At 32.9% G+C, this 15,452-nt stretch overlaps 1 protein-coding gene and 1 long non-coding RNA gene across 2 annotated transcripts in view; one reads left to right on the top strand and one right to left on the bottom strand.

Moving 5' to 3' along the window:
- FSTL5 (follistatin like 5) overlaps nucleotides 1–15,452 on the top strand; it is a 243,965-nt gene that overhangs the window by 18,585 nt on the left and 209,928 nt on the right. The window lies entirely within an intron of this gene.
- Nucleotides 1–15,452, bottom strand: part of LOC127059594 (uncharacterized) — an 876,248-nt gene that overhangs the window by 675,217 nt on the left and 185,579 nt on the right. The window lies entirely within an intron of this gene.

Raw genomic sequence — 15,452 nt, 5'->3', positions numbered from 1 at the left:
ATTGCACCTTTCTCTGTGCCAGTGTCTAAGCACTATCTGAAATAGAATATCCAGGTTAAAGAAACAACCTTTTATCAAGAATATTGAGACTTCCAAAACTTAAATGTATAGATTTCACACCTTTTTTTTTCTAAAAGGAAGTATGTTGAGAGAGAGAACATCCAAACCTCTTCATTAAAAATTGCTAAGCAAACAATGAAAAGCAAAATTGCCAGTGGTGGCAAAGCTTGTTTGCTTGATATTTTAGCTTTATATAGAGATAGGATATGAGATACTTTAAAAGGGAAACAAAGGGAGGATAGGAGAAAGAGCACCAGATAAATGTTGCAAAGAGAGGATGGAATTAAGTGACAAACCAACCTATATCTTTTTTATTACCTTAGGAAGCAATGTGTGATCATATCACCTGAGTTAGCTGTTCTTAATTCAGTTATTTATGTATCACAGTAATCATTCATCTCAATTTTCATCCTTTCTCTCACATGGAGGATAAACACAAGCAAATAAATGCAAGCTAAAGCTGATGGTTGATGGGAGTTGAGTCAGAACAATTACATTGTTTATGATGATATGATAATTTACATCATCTGAATGACCTATGGTTCTTCATTTGAAGAATGTGAATGGGAAAATAATTGAACCAAAAAATTCCCTCTGTTTTCAACCCATTTGTGATTTATAATTTTCTTTTCAGAGGTGATACAATATAAAGGTGAAACTTCTCTAGAGGTAGTGAGCATATCCATGATGTATTGTTCAAAACACTTTCCTGTCTGATGACTTAATAACAATTATAAAAAAGACTGTGACAACTCAAATCAGGTTACAGGAATAAATTATTTGTGAATACTGAAGGATTCTGAAATGGGCTTTGTGGATTTTTATGATTTATGTCAGTTATATATGATGTTTGACAGTCTTTCTCACACACCATGCTGTTGCCAGGAGGTCATCTTGGTATGTATGTGAACAGCAAGTAAAACTAAGAACACAGTAATAAGCTGGATGGGAGTGCCCATCTTATTCTTTAGCTGGTAATTTAGTGAACTAACCAGGGAAACAATTTTCAAAGGATTGCCAAGTGTTATCCACACCTTCAAATGAAGGAACCCATTAAACTCTACTTGAAGGGAGAGATCCAGCTAGGCAAGGATATTGGTGCTGAGCTGCACAAAATTTGTTGTGATTGTATCTGTAACATCACTTGAGGAAATATCTAACCTACTAAACTTCTTGCAAGATATGTTTGTCTCTGCCCAAACTGACAATTCAACTTGGAAGATTTCAGTGGTCTGGAAGACTAATTCTGCACATAGTCTTTGAAATATATATATATATCTACAGATATACTTTATTGCATAATGCTATTTTGAGGTGAGTTTGTTATTGGGTTTTTTTGTGATCTCTTTTCATATTCTTTGAGTTTATTTGTTGTCATGTGTTCTTTATCCATGTAATTGCAAAGTTTTAGAAAGATATTTTTATTTCACCTACAGTATATAAAATCTTAAAATTCTTTCTACTTAAAATACTGGTTAGTTCAGATGAAACAAGACTAAATGAATGTTTCAGCATAAGCATTTTTGTCTTGTCAATGAGTAACTGCAGTTCACATGCAATATCTAAATGTTTTGTGCTCTGTGTATGTTCTTCTGAGATAGGTAAATTTTCCTCAACTTCTTGGGATGGGTTTCTAACAATATTCCTTACACTCTACATATTTCAGCCACTACATATGGTAAAAGGACAAAAAGTTTTCTGTGGTTTCTTAACAGTTCTGATGCTTTCAGAGGCAATATTGTCCTCTTTCAGAGGGCAAGTTCATTGTTACCTAGTGAAATGCTGATGTCTCTGTTCTGCCTTATAAATTCTGTCGAAGTCATTAGTTCAGTACCTAATTTTTATTAATAATTTCATTGGATTGTATTTTTAAGATTGCAGCAGAATTCAAGTCAAATGCTTTTTGACTTCAGCAGGATCAATATATTAGTGTAAAGGAGCATTCTGTATCTTTTATTACATTATAAACACCTATGCATTTTTCATTTAAACTAATTTATAAACAATTGCTGTAAAATACACCTGATTCCTATTTTTATTTTAGTAAGGATGTTTTTATTGTTCTGTAGTGATTTTTTTTCCTGATACCTTTCTGATCTGTTTGTTTTTCCCATCTGTTGCTTCTGTTTTCAGCCTCTAAGCCAATGACACCAGAATAGAGGCCAATACTCAAACACCCCCTTTTTTGACACTAGTCTCATCCCTTTCTGATCTGTGATATTCTTTTTCTTGTTTTACTTAACAGGTAACAGATCTTCCTCTACACTGCTTGAGAAAAGCAACACTGCTTTTATGTAAAACACTATGTTAACATTTTACAGTTTTGATGTATGTTGGCAAACTTCCTTATGCTTCTGAGAATTTTTTGTATGTGAAAATGATTATCACCAGGGCAAAATACAAACGAAATTAGTTTTATAACACTTCTATAATATGAAAGAAATAACAAGGCAATTACCAACCAAACCTTGCTAACTTTTAATTGCTAGCTTCAAGTCCCATTTGACCTTCCTTACCTTTTTTTCCCAGTGTTAACTCCTTCAGACAAAAGAATGTTATGTTTCCAAACCTATTGTGGAAGATAAAATAGATGTTTTTTTGTGATGATTTGGAAACATCAGAAATTTTGTTACATTTAAGAAATGTGAAGAATATTCTTCCCAGCCCATGTTTGACTTTGGAGACGCTAATGTGCTTTTAATAAATACAATTATAAACTTTAAATAGAAATAGTTTCTGAAAATATTATTCTGAAAAAATTTAACTTCTGAAGTACCAGAAGGTTGACCCATTTTAACTATTTGCCAAACCTTAAAGGCATCTCAATTCCTTTCACAGAAAAAACACTGGAACACAGGAAATCATGAGCCACAAAAATATTTCAGCTAACTGGTAGCTCTTCAGATCAATCCCTAAGCTTAGTAATAGTTTGAATTACAGAAAAATAATGTGGGTTTTTTTTGAGAATTAAAAAATTGATTTCAGTATAGAGAAAGTGTAATATCTTTCTAAAAAACCACCAGCAAAATCAGAAAAATGTCTGATTTTAGGCCAAGAATAAGGTGGTGGTTGTGTTGATATTGAGCAATGATACAACAGTGTAACTTTGCCTAATAGTTCTAGCAACTTAGAAAAAGTGTTCCACCTAAGATTTGGAAAAAATCCACTTTTCATAACATTTTCAAAGTGTGCATGCAAGTAATTTTAATGATATTAATTTGCAGAATTTTTGACTTTGTTAAGAGCACCTGTAGAGGTGTAGTATACCAGCTGTATGGGATGTTTTAAAATGTTTGCTAGCTACTATTAATATGAGCTTTGAATATCACTAATGCTCAAGATTCAACCATTTAGAGAATTTTGCCAGACATAATTTTAATTACAACTTGAGTTTCTAATTGTACTCAATACTTCTCACTTTATGCTTACCTTAATAATCTGAATGCAAAACCATTATTGACTCACAGATTAGTTTCAAAACCATAATTATCTATGATTATGAACATATTGCCAGTCTCCTCTGATATCATTAGCAAACATCTGTTCCTTTTTTAATCTTTAGCTACCAAAATTAGAGAGGAAATCATATAGGCATCACCTGCATATCTTACTTGCTTTTTCCTCTTTAAATACTTAGCACACCTTCACAACATTCCTGGTCTTTTCTGAAATCCCAGATTGGTGTAATCTTTTTCTATGCACTCATGAATGTATGACAAGAAGAAATGCTTAAGAAATTTTAAAATTTGGGGTATTTAAGGGACAAAATCAGTAAGGCCTTATTTGAATAATAACTTGTAAAGGTGAAATTGTGTCTGGAGACACTCTCAAATGCCAGTGGGTGAACAAACTGTTAGATCTATTCTGCAATATGTCTGGCTGTTATTACTTTTTGTAATGGACAAAGCTATACATGTTCTGATGAAGAATACATGATACCAGCATCCTTTGCCAAGTTAAAGCCATTAACTGTGGCAAAAAATACAGTTCATTACCTACTGTAATGTATCCAGTGATTCAGTTTGTCTACTCAAGAATTATTTAAATATATTATAATAATTAGAATAATATTATATAAATATTATAAGTAAATTATACTATAATATTGTATGTAATATTTATGAAATAATAATAAGAATATTATAATTATTCTATTAAAATAATTAAAATTATTCTTAATTTGTTTTTCAACGGACCTTTATTAAGTCTGTGTGGTTAGAATCTGAACTGCAATCCTTCTGGACTGAACTGACTAATGTTTTAATTTGTTATGGTCTGGTAGCTTCTATACTAGATCAGTACATTTCAACAAAAAATGTAGTATTTTCGAGAATATGTGTAGCAGAGAAAGGTTGGTAAATGTTTGTCCAATCTGACCTACCTTCAATTTTTGTTCTGTAGTTCTTTTCTTTGTCATTATGTTCCAATTTACCTGAGTGAATAAACTCTGAAGAGTTGGTATGAGGATTTTTAAATGAAGTGTGCCAAATCCTATCCCCTTTATCCTGTTCTGTTCTCCTCTAAGGCCTGGTCAACTGAAACTCAAATCTCTTTGTTACTTAAGAACTGTCATAAGAAATGGAGTTCTGTTTTACACCTGAATAAGTCTCTTTTCCCTTTCTTACAAAAGACCTGCAGACATAGTGTTATTAACTGAATGTTTTGGAGTGTTCTTTCTTTATGATTATATTGGAATGGCTTTACCATGATGAACATTTATAGAAATTACAGTGGTAAGGTCTGAATCAATTCAGAGTCAGATTATGAAATGCATTTAAAAGAAACAAATTTCTGCATGTGTGAAAATAATTTTAGTATAACAGTAAATCTTAGAATTTATTTTTCAGCAGACTTGAAGCTCATTTTGAGAAAGTAAAGTGTGTGAATCAGTGTCAGAAATCAGTTCTAGGTGGTGTGTTTGATAACAGTGTTATTACCTGACACAGAAAGTATACACTAAGAGCCAGGTCTCTACTGTATATACAGATTTATGAATTTTTTTCTTATTTCTTTTAAGCAAAGTATTATTTGACAATGCTGAAATCCAATGTTGCTATCTGTCAATACAGCAGAGTATTTGTTTACTAACCTAGTCAGACCTGCTACAAGTGTAATGCCATGGACATCAACAGTGTAAACTGCACAAATATGGCCTCACCAGTTGTTATCTTGAGGTAAACACACTTTATCTTAGTCAAGAAATAATTTAAAAGGCTAAAGTAATAACAACTGAATACAGCATGGTGGATATATTTTACAGAATTGCAGTATTTACCTTAAGATAAATTCCAGGCCTACATTCCGTACTAGTGAAAGATTGCCTGCAGTTTTATTGTGTTAGTGTCAGGGTAGGAACAGTATCATATGGAATTTCTTGAGTGTTTTGTTACAAATTATGTCTCACTGAGGAGTTATTTGCAACTTTATACTGCTTGGCTGCAAAGTTTCCAAGTCCATTTCTGCTATGAGACTAAAAATTTTTTTTAATTATGAAAAAGATCACAGCTGTCAGTGTATATTTAAAAAGTCAATTGGAATAATCAGATGTATCTTTAATTTTTCTTAAATGCATATCCATTATTTCCACTTTTATCCATTATTTCCACTTTCCATTGCTACTTTTTTAGAACTATGTGGGGGGATGCACATAAATTCTGATAATGATTACAGAGATAACTACTGATACTTATTATGTATCATTTATATATAAATGATCCTCTATATGTTATGTAATAATGTATATATAATGATAGTGAGGAAAATATGAAAGCAAAAATATTTTACACTTGTGTCTATTGCATTCATAAAAGGATGAAATTCTTCGTGCCTGACTTGTTAGCAGCTTTAAGAATTATACATACAAAGAATTTCTTTCTTCTCTGGAATTCCTTTACAGCAGGAAAATGTACATCTGAGTTTGGTTTTCTTCTCATATGTAATATTCATGACATTCAGAAATTTGGAAGGGAAAAATATGGTCTGTGTCAAAATTCCAGGCAAGAACTCTTCTCCAATATGATCTCTCTGTTCAACAAGAGATCCAATGGTTATTTCTGACTGTAGTAGCATAGGAGAGCTAACATAAGAGATTGGTATCCCTGTTTTGTTTTTTTAAAAACATTCATCTGTGTCCTCCTAAAATTTAAGTTGCATTCTGTTAAATTATTAAATCTACTTCAAAGAAGACATTGTGAACTTGACAAAGAGAGAATAAGTTCAGTGGTATTCATGAGGTTTCTCTCTGTAGTGCACAAACACTTAATTGAGCAGATACAGTGGAGAAGAGATTCAGCCCTGGCAGGGGAGGGGAGTGCTGAGTACTGAGTACATATTCATTCCTATTAAGACTTTACTATCTTTAAAGAGGTCACTCAGAGGATGAATGAAGCAATTTTGGTTATTTAAATTTAAATGTATTGGTAGTCTGAATTCTAATGTTGTGTTACCCACAAAAGACTTTGAATAGCAAAACAGTTTAATTTTTTTTTTTTTTAAGCTTGAATGTTATAGTGAAAATGTTTTGGGTAATTTCTTGTGTTGTTTCAGGGGTAGGCTGAGAAGAGCTAATTAATGTGACTTGACTTTAACTTAGACTGTTCTTTTATTATTAATAATTTTAAGGTTTTAACGTTAAAAATTAATGCCAAAAGATTTGTAGTTTTATATATTTGGATTCTTTTTCTTGCTTAAGACAATGTGTATTTTCAATAATGGCTTTCATTTACCTCTTTCATCTTAAAAGAGATACACGAACTACAGATGTCTGTATGAGGTAATTTGAATTACCTCTTGAGCACTGAAGGGTTGCACTAAATTCACAGGAAGAGTATTCTTGGATGCTTTAATACAGATATTTATACATTAGTGCAGTGTCTGTAGGCCATGCATGCAATGTTCCTCACATGTAGTGAATATTCCTTTGATTATGCTAACAGTGGAAATCAAAATGTAAAATGGGTCATTTCCTGTGAAGCTTAGCTGGTTTTAAGTATTATCTATCTTTTCTGTGTACCCTATGCCTTTGCAGAGCCTTCATTCTCAGAATAAAGAGCAAAATATGATTTGTATCAGCACCACAGATAGCTTAGTTAAGTTTGGCATAGAGTAGCCAGGGAGAGCAGGCTATTTCACACTACTTGTGATGTAGCAGGCAATTATTAGGACCAAAAATAAACAAAAGAGAATGAAAGAAAGTGCAGCTCACATTTTGTGTAACAGACTGTTGAAGCAAAACAATCTTCCTATCTGAGCGACTTGAAGTTTTCCTTTCAGAATAGATTTTCAAAAAGCAAAGTGCGTGTCAGAAAATATACTAATGCTATTAAAGGAAAAACTTGTGGTTTATTTGTAAACAGAAAGTATACAATGTAATGGCTAAAAATGTATATTAGAATTTATACTAGAAGAAAGCAAGTTCTGTTACTGCGTTTTATTTGCCTGTAGCATAACATTTGCTTTATCACTAGATCTCAGTATTATCTCTATGTTTATATAAAATAGTCTGCTGTGATACTTTGTTACTTCACAGAAAGGAGGCTATGATATTTAAATCACTGAAAAGATATACATAGAGATAATTTTCAAAATCCGCAAAGATCTTTGCATGCTCTGTAATAATTTTTTGGATATGAACTTAAAATCCAACGTAGGCAGCAGTTGAATTAGGCTATTCATACAGAAGTATTTAAAGTTGAGAAAGGGTTGTCATGAAAGAAAAAAGTGAAGTTGAGGAGAAAGACATAGTAATCAGAAGCAAAAGATCTGAATAAATACTAGTATTTCAGAAATAAATTCTATTTAATTTATATATTTTTTTATAAATACCTGTAAATAGGAATCTTTTTCATTCAGGTATGAGGCCACTGGTTTTTATTGCACAGTTATAACACTGACAGCTATCAACATAACTTAAATATAGGTTTTCTCTGCTGTTTATAGGCCATAAACTTTTAAGAACACTTATATAGAGAAAACCTGACACATTTTTGTTACATAGAAGAAATTTCCATACACACGCCATCTTGAACAGAATTCATTTTGCATTCATAGTGTTCTTCAGAATGCTATTGATTATACATTAAAAACAAATTTTGTCCTCTCAAATTAGTCTTGCAAGCAACTTAACAGACAATCAGAACTTATATAAACTTGAAAAATGAGTCTGTTGAGCACAATTTCCACCTCAAATCTCACTCCCAATTATTGCAGCACTGTGCATCATTCAGATGCTGGTTGAGACAATCACAGTATTCAGTTTTTGCCTTTGTCTTTGAATAGCAAGAGTTGATGTGTTTCATTATCATTAAGGCCGTGTTCTGGTTTACTCCAAGCACGCTCTTTTGTCACTTGCCTTAGACACCAGAGGATGATTGATGGTGTCAGATCCTGTTAAGGTTTACATCATAACTGAGAGTAGGTGTTACAGTGGAGTGCAAATTACAGGCTGCTAAAATGCCTGTCACTACCAATTATGGTGGGGCAGTATAAAATTTCTCGTTTGTTTCCAAAGGTCAGATTAATAAAGCTGTGTGGCACATTATCATAAAGGGTGGACCCAGCTGTCTGTTTAGATTATGCTTAAGAGTCCAGTGTTTCTAAGGAAACTTTACAAGGCATGAATGCATCCATTTTAACTAGCAGTTTAAATGTGGGTAATTATTAGATCTTCTTCTCTTCTCTTAAGAGATCCAAACCAGAGGTTGCAGTCTGTCCTGGGTTGGCTATATGATGTTTGTATGTCCTGTTGTCCTGCCAGCCCAGGACACAGTCACTCAAATGTCTTTCTGCTTCTTAATTCATATATATATATATATATATATATTATCATATATATATAGATATAGATATAAATGTACAAATATATATGTATTTGTGAGACTTTTTTATAAATTTCTCTTTTAATCCTCACATTTAAAGTATCTCCCCAAGACCTGAAAAGCTGTTTCCTCAGATGAATGAGCTGTAAACTCAAATGCATCAAATAATAAATATAGGCCTACTCATGTATATTCCTACATGACACAAATTAGAACAAGGAACTTAGCTATTTAAATAAAATATTTTAATTCTATTAAAACAACTAATAGATATTTTATAGCTTAAAATAAATTAAAGAGAGTAAAATTAAAAATTATGTTTCTATTGTAACTGTTCACATGATTAGTGCAAAAAACATGCAAAATTTTTTGATTATGCAATTGTGTATGTCTTTAGCAAATAAATACAGCTTTCTACCCTTTCTTCCTAATAATAAAATTTGTGGTCATTTTTCTAATCAGCTTTTAAAATATTTGCTGAAATGTAAAAAAATTAATTTCTATTATTAAAAAAAGGTGGTGGTTTGGTGTTGTTTTCTTTTTTTTAAATATGCATAACAGCCTCCTGGGAAGAAAATAGGGAGACTTCTAAGTTGGCAAGAAGTTGGCAGCAGAGTTACTGAGATGTAGATCTGAATATACTACTGAAGGAATTAATGTTTTAGGTTGAATTTAATTTACTGTAAGCAAGTATAGAGAAGAGATGCTCCAATGATCAGGCAGTATTTTTAAGTAAAACTCAAGACCACAGTTTGTTTTTCCTAGCAGAATGGGATACTTTGAAAGAAAGTTGATACAAATGCTTGAAAAAAAGCATGGAACTCCTGAAATGAAAAGTTAGGTAGATGAAAATAAGAGGCAGTACTGCTTGCATGCAGCAAGATATTTCTTCATGTGCCGTTTTCTCTTCTTTGCATGAATTAATATGATGTTAAAAATGGTATGCGTGATCATGTGCAAATAATAAAGTAAAAGTTGAATTAAAGGTCTTTCCCTGGTTCTGTGAAACTAAACAGTAATTTTGGTGCTTTACCTGTACAAAAATTTATTGGAGTTTATGCAAAGTAATGCATAATGAAAGAAAAACCTCAGGATATTGCCTGAAAGAGATGATACAAGGAGTCACTCAGCTTCTCCTTTTAATTGAAGCAGGACTTCTCTTATCTAGAAGACTAATTTAAGGTGTTCTGTTTACAGGGCAAGGTAAAATATTTCATTTTATGGGTTATGATAAAGCTCTCTGTTTCTTTGCCTTTACACACCTGTGTAAATATAACTTTATTTGTGCAGCCATGGCCTGGATCATTTTCTCTAAAGCCTTATTTTTCCATGTTCTTTCCCACCTGTGCTCCTTTTTGCATAAGCTCTGTCTCCCCTTTTCATACCAGCAATTCATATCTTTCAAGATTTGGCATGGCAGAAAGTAATCTGTGTTCTCTGGGGAGAATATGTGTAAGGCTTAAAATGCAACCTCCCTTGAGTATTGAAGGGTAGGATATGCCTTTGAACCTTCAAAGGTTTTTAGAGATTAAGTGTTTGAAGTAACTTCTGACTTTCTTCATAGTCATAGGGCACATAGTTTTCAGTTTCAGATTCTGAAAGGGAGGGAACTTTTTGGATCTGAGTGCAAACGGGTAAGGTGAACATTCAGTTTGGATCATGTCTTTATAAGCTTTTTTTTTGTAAACTGACCTATACTTCCATCACCTTGGAGGGCCTGGTGGATCTTCAAGAAATAATTATATTTTAATAATTAATAGGGATTCAAATATTTTCTGATTTTGAAGATATTATCTGAAATCATAATAGAGTAAATTTTGACTGATTCTTAAAGACTTTTTAAATTTTATATGATGTATAGATAACTGTCAGAAAAAGTTTGTCTTTCAAAATTGGAGTAGTTGACAATAAGGTTTGCCAGATTTTGTTTTGCTCAGCTGTGGAAAGGATATCCATATGCTATCACTGCAGGGACAGCAACAAACTGTAATCCTGTGTGGCCCTGCATAACTACATAAAGCAAAGCCTTTGGCTGTTTAGACAACAATTATTGATCAGAAAGCTGTTTATCTGAGTTTCCAGCCTGGGAAAGAAATACAGTGGGATAGATTTTTCTTCATACACTTACCAGAATTTTCTTGCACGGGGTTTGGTTAAACAGTAAATCCACAGCTGATAAAGTAATGGCTGATAAAGTAATTTTCTTCTCTTTGCGCTCTCACTGGACTTCGTTGCACATCGAATTTATTTGCACATATGATACCCAGGCTATACATTTTTGTTTCTCTAGCATTTGGTGTCCTGTCTAGACCCAAGCATAGGCTTAGACTGCTATGCTGGCAGGATATCAAAACAAAAATTCTCAGTAATAAGATTCAAATTATTCTTCATTTGAATTATGCACAAAACCCACATATACATTTGGGAATGCTGGCCCACTAGCAATAATCAGTCAAATCTTGATGTTTTCATTCTTTTAAAAGACTATAAAAATCTATGGCAGCATTACTTTAATGGAAATTTAAGAAAGCATTTCATTATCTCAGAAATAAATAAATCCAAGAATATTAGAGCAAGCATTTTTCTTAGCCTTTTAAAGTCCTGCATGGAGCTGATTAAATAAAGGCTCTCAGAAGGAAGGAAAGATTAGAGAATTTTAGCAAATAGAAAGGCATAGAAAATTCCCATTTGTATTATAAGTGCCACCAACTTTGTAATAAGCACACATTGATTCTTCCTCATAAAATGTAAAAGCTGTGATTTGTAGCCTTAAGGATAATTGCCCACTAAAATGCATTACAAATGGAGAAAAAAAAAACAATAAAAACATTCTGGTATCAGAATCATAATTTCTGTGCTCAAAGGATCATGTATGTAGGTTGCACTCTGGTTTAATTAGCAGTAATCTGACCTTCTTTCCCCAGAAACATTGAAAAATCTTATTACTCTTTTATAATTGTAACTGACATCTCAAAATAAAAGCAGTACAGAGAGTTAAGAGTATCACAAATGAAATACATTGGCAGAAGTAATACAGAATTATAAAAGCTAAGGATACAAATATAAAGCTATTTATATTCCTTAAACATAGTCTTTCTAAGGTCGTTCAGCATACTCCTGTGTAAATATATATTAATAAACTTTTATAAGTATATCTGTGTGTTCACAGATGTACAGATAAAATGTCAGGACAGACATACAATTAAAAATGTGTAGAAAGAGGATCTCAGAACAAAAATCAGAATCTAGGAAAAAAGGATTTCCTGTGAGTCTTTAATAGACTTTAAATACATAGTTTAAAAAAACATTTTGAGTTATCATGTAATCTATATCAAGTGTAATAAAAGCAGCAGGAAATGCTGGACTTTTTCCCATTCATTTCTTTATTTCCATTTCATACTGAAGTGTTGGATTAGGCAAAACTTGGAAGTGTAATGTAGTTCAAGATTAAAACATACAAATTCAAATGTACAGTATTATAGATATTTCTTCCTTTACAACTGGAATTTTATAGTGTGTTTGGGGAGGTTTTTGGTGAAGTATGTCACGTGACCCTGTGTGACTGTATGCACTCATTCTGAATGAATGCTCTTTAAAGCATTGGCATTTTTCATAGGTCTGTGTTCTAACACACTTGCTGGACATACTGATTGCTGAATTTGCAAGGTTTGACCTGCTGTTTCCTCTCCTTGCTTATTAAGAAGTCTTTTTATTTGCCCACTGATCTTCAAAAGCAGTCAGTTGCAAATGGCATTTCTTCCTTTCCTTGTCTCTCTGGAGAGGTAACATGAGACATGAAACCTGTTTACTTTCTTTCAGGCTCCTCTGTACTGACTGAGATTGCCCTTTTCCACATGTCTACTTTATTCTTGCAGTTGTGGCAAACTCTCAGAGTTTAGGGGAATCATAAATGCAAGCAAGCTAGAGGCTTGGCATGCAGAGCATGAAGGTCACTGCTGTTTCCCACACTGGGATTGCAGTGTCTCAGCAGGCACCTTAGCAATCTGATCTAGTTGCTATCAGAAAAGTCAATATTTGCATTTTGTTGAATATGCATGCCCACCAGTGTTTGGAGAAAGGGTTATTTGGTATCTGTGCTTGTGTGATTATCTTGTTTGCATTCACAAGATACTATCTGCAAATCCTCTAATGATTCAAAGACAACGTTGTATTGAAGTTATTTCATTATTAGGATTAATTCATTGCTATTCTAAATTAAACAGGTTTAGCATTTTTGTTCTTTAATTTCAGATAGGGCACTGGAAGGACAGCTTGAAGAAAAATTTCAAAAAGTGCTTTAAGTCATGGAATGTTAAGTCTACACAGAGAAGCTGTTGTAGTTCATGTTATGTTTGCATACCACTTTTTCAAGAACTTTTGAATCATGCTGGTTGCTGAAAAACATTGGTTTTCCTGCAAACAGTAGTGCAAAATCGATTAATGAATTTTAAATGGCCTAAAAATTAATAGATGGAATTTAAAAAATCCCCCTAATTTGAAGAATTGAATATCCCCTAATGAGGATTTTCTTGTGTGCAATCACCTTTTGCAGGCCATAGAGTCTAAAACATTCTCTACCAGTAGGTTTTTATATACATATATTGAATTTGATTGACTTCAGTGGGATTCTGCAGGTGTGCTTGATTTTGATGGCAGACAGACATGTAAATCAGAGCACGAATTTCTGAAAGAATTAAAATGCAGGAAAAAATTCCTTTTTTAGAGTACCATCAAAGCATCTTTACAATACATTTACAAAATTTCTCCCTTATGGTTTGGGAAATATTGGGCAGAGATCAGTCATTTAGAAATTTGTATCTCTTTTCAGAGTGATTCAGTTCATGAAAATGCTCTTACTTTCTTCACACAGAAAAATTCTAAATTCACTAAGTTGAGGTAGAAGTGGTGGGTTGTGCTTGAGGTAGAAGAGGTGGGTTGTGCTTAGCAAAAACAGAGACTAAAAAGATCCTGCAATCTTCCAACAGCAGATGAAAACAATTTATTGCTTAATATTAAACATTTTAAGGTTTTCTTTTGAAGGGAATACTCCTCTGTTAGACATTAACCAGCCAATTTAATTGTGCCTCTGCTCATCAAAGACAGTAGTTATAGAGAAGATGGAGCTGGACCTCAGAGCAACTATGAAAGTGTTTTAAGGGAGTCAGACCTGGCCACTTCTTCTGGCACCATTCTCAAAATAAGAGAGAAAAGCTGGATAGCAGTGGACAAATTTAGTTAATTGTGTCTTAATTTTTCCTTGGTTTTTGACTCAGGACTCACGAGCTTTAGTGAGCTTTTCATCAAGTGGGTGAATCACATCATTCATACAAGGAAAGCTTGCAGGCACCTAATTATTTATTCTGTCCTGAATGTTTTCTAACTTGAGATGGTGTGGAAGCCCTGAGGAGCTGACTTAAGTTGCAGAGTGGACTGTGGTAATGCTACTTTGTGAAATATAAGATTTTCCACTTAAAAAAATAGAGAAAAAAGCTCTTCTATAACTCAGTAAGCAGGAGAACCTAGGGGCTAAATATGTTGTAATTTTATAAATAAAAATAAACCATAGCAGTTTATCAGCCACAACATCAAACAACTCAAGCTGCAAGAATAGTGTTGAATTTGGACCAGTCTATAGGATGTACATCCTCTAATTTGAAGGAGTACTCATGCCATATGAATATTTGGTTCTATCAGAGGTATGGAGAATATTGAAATACAGCCAGCTACTGAAAATGACCTTTATTTGCAGCATCTGTATGTCATCAGTTATTAGTGTTTCTTTTATTCCTGAGAATTCTCTGGTATAAGCTAGGCCTTTCAGAAGAAGCAGCTGAAGTTCATATTGCATGAAGTGAATTTGTTAGAGGCTGTAGTCTGTTAGTCTTTCCATAAAGTTTCATGACCAAGAGATTGAAATAAACATTGTATTCATTTCAATGCCAGTGCTTATGTATTGATTTTGGAAACTTTTTCATGTCATGTGTAAAACAAAAACTGAAAGCCAATTTCACAATGGAAAATCAGAAATATTTTAAATAAGGAGAAGTTTTTCACTCAGCTTTACAAAGCACACAGAAATTCCTTAATTTTCGTGCATTCCTCTCATAACTATTTTCTCATTAGTAATTATTCCATAGATTCATAATATTTGTTTTCATGTGGGTACTGCTTGATTGATTCTATTTTATTGTCCCAAGTACAGGAGAACAGGATTTGTCTTACTCTTTTTTTGTTCACCTTTTATGCTTTGACATGTTTTCCTGCAGTTAGAAAGAATGTCATCTGAGCAATATCAAACTGATTATTTTGGCTGTTGGGTCGAAAATGTTTGGCTATCCCTATACTAAATAAATAAGCAGCAAATGATAAATAATGGAGCAGTCATTTTCTTCTACTAAATAATGAAATTCATGTAATGAAAAAATAAACCATTCTATTTTATGTTATCTGAAAAATTGATAACTAGTTTGTAGGCTTTACATTATTCAGGTAGCAGAAAATATGGAATACATTTGGATTTGATCAGCTTCTCCCCTTTAGCTATAGAACTACAAGGTTTAGCAGAATATGTTTTAT

The sequence above is a fragment of the Serinus canaria genome, chromosome 4 (assembly GCF_022539315.1).
Source record: "Serinus canaria isolate serCan28SL12 chromosome 4, serCan2020, whole genome shotgun sequence".
Classification (NCBI taxonomy): domain Eukaryota; kingdom Metazoa; phylum Chordata; class Aves; order Passeriformes; family Fringillidae; genus Serinus; species Serinus canaria.
Note: the sequence above shows the minus strand (reverse complement) of the source record. Positions and strands in the feature narration are given on the sequence as shown.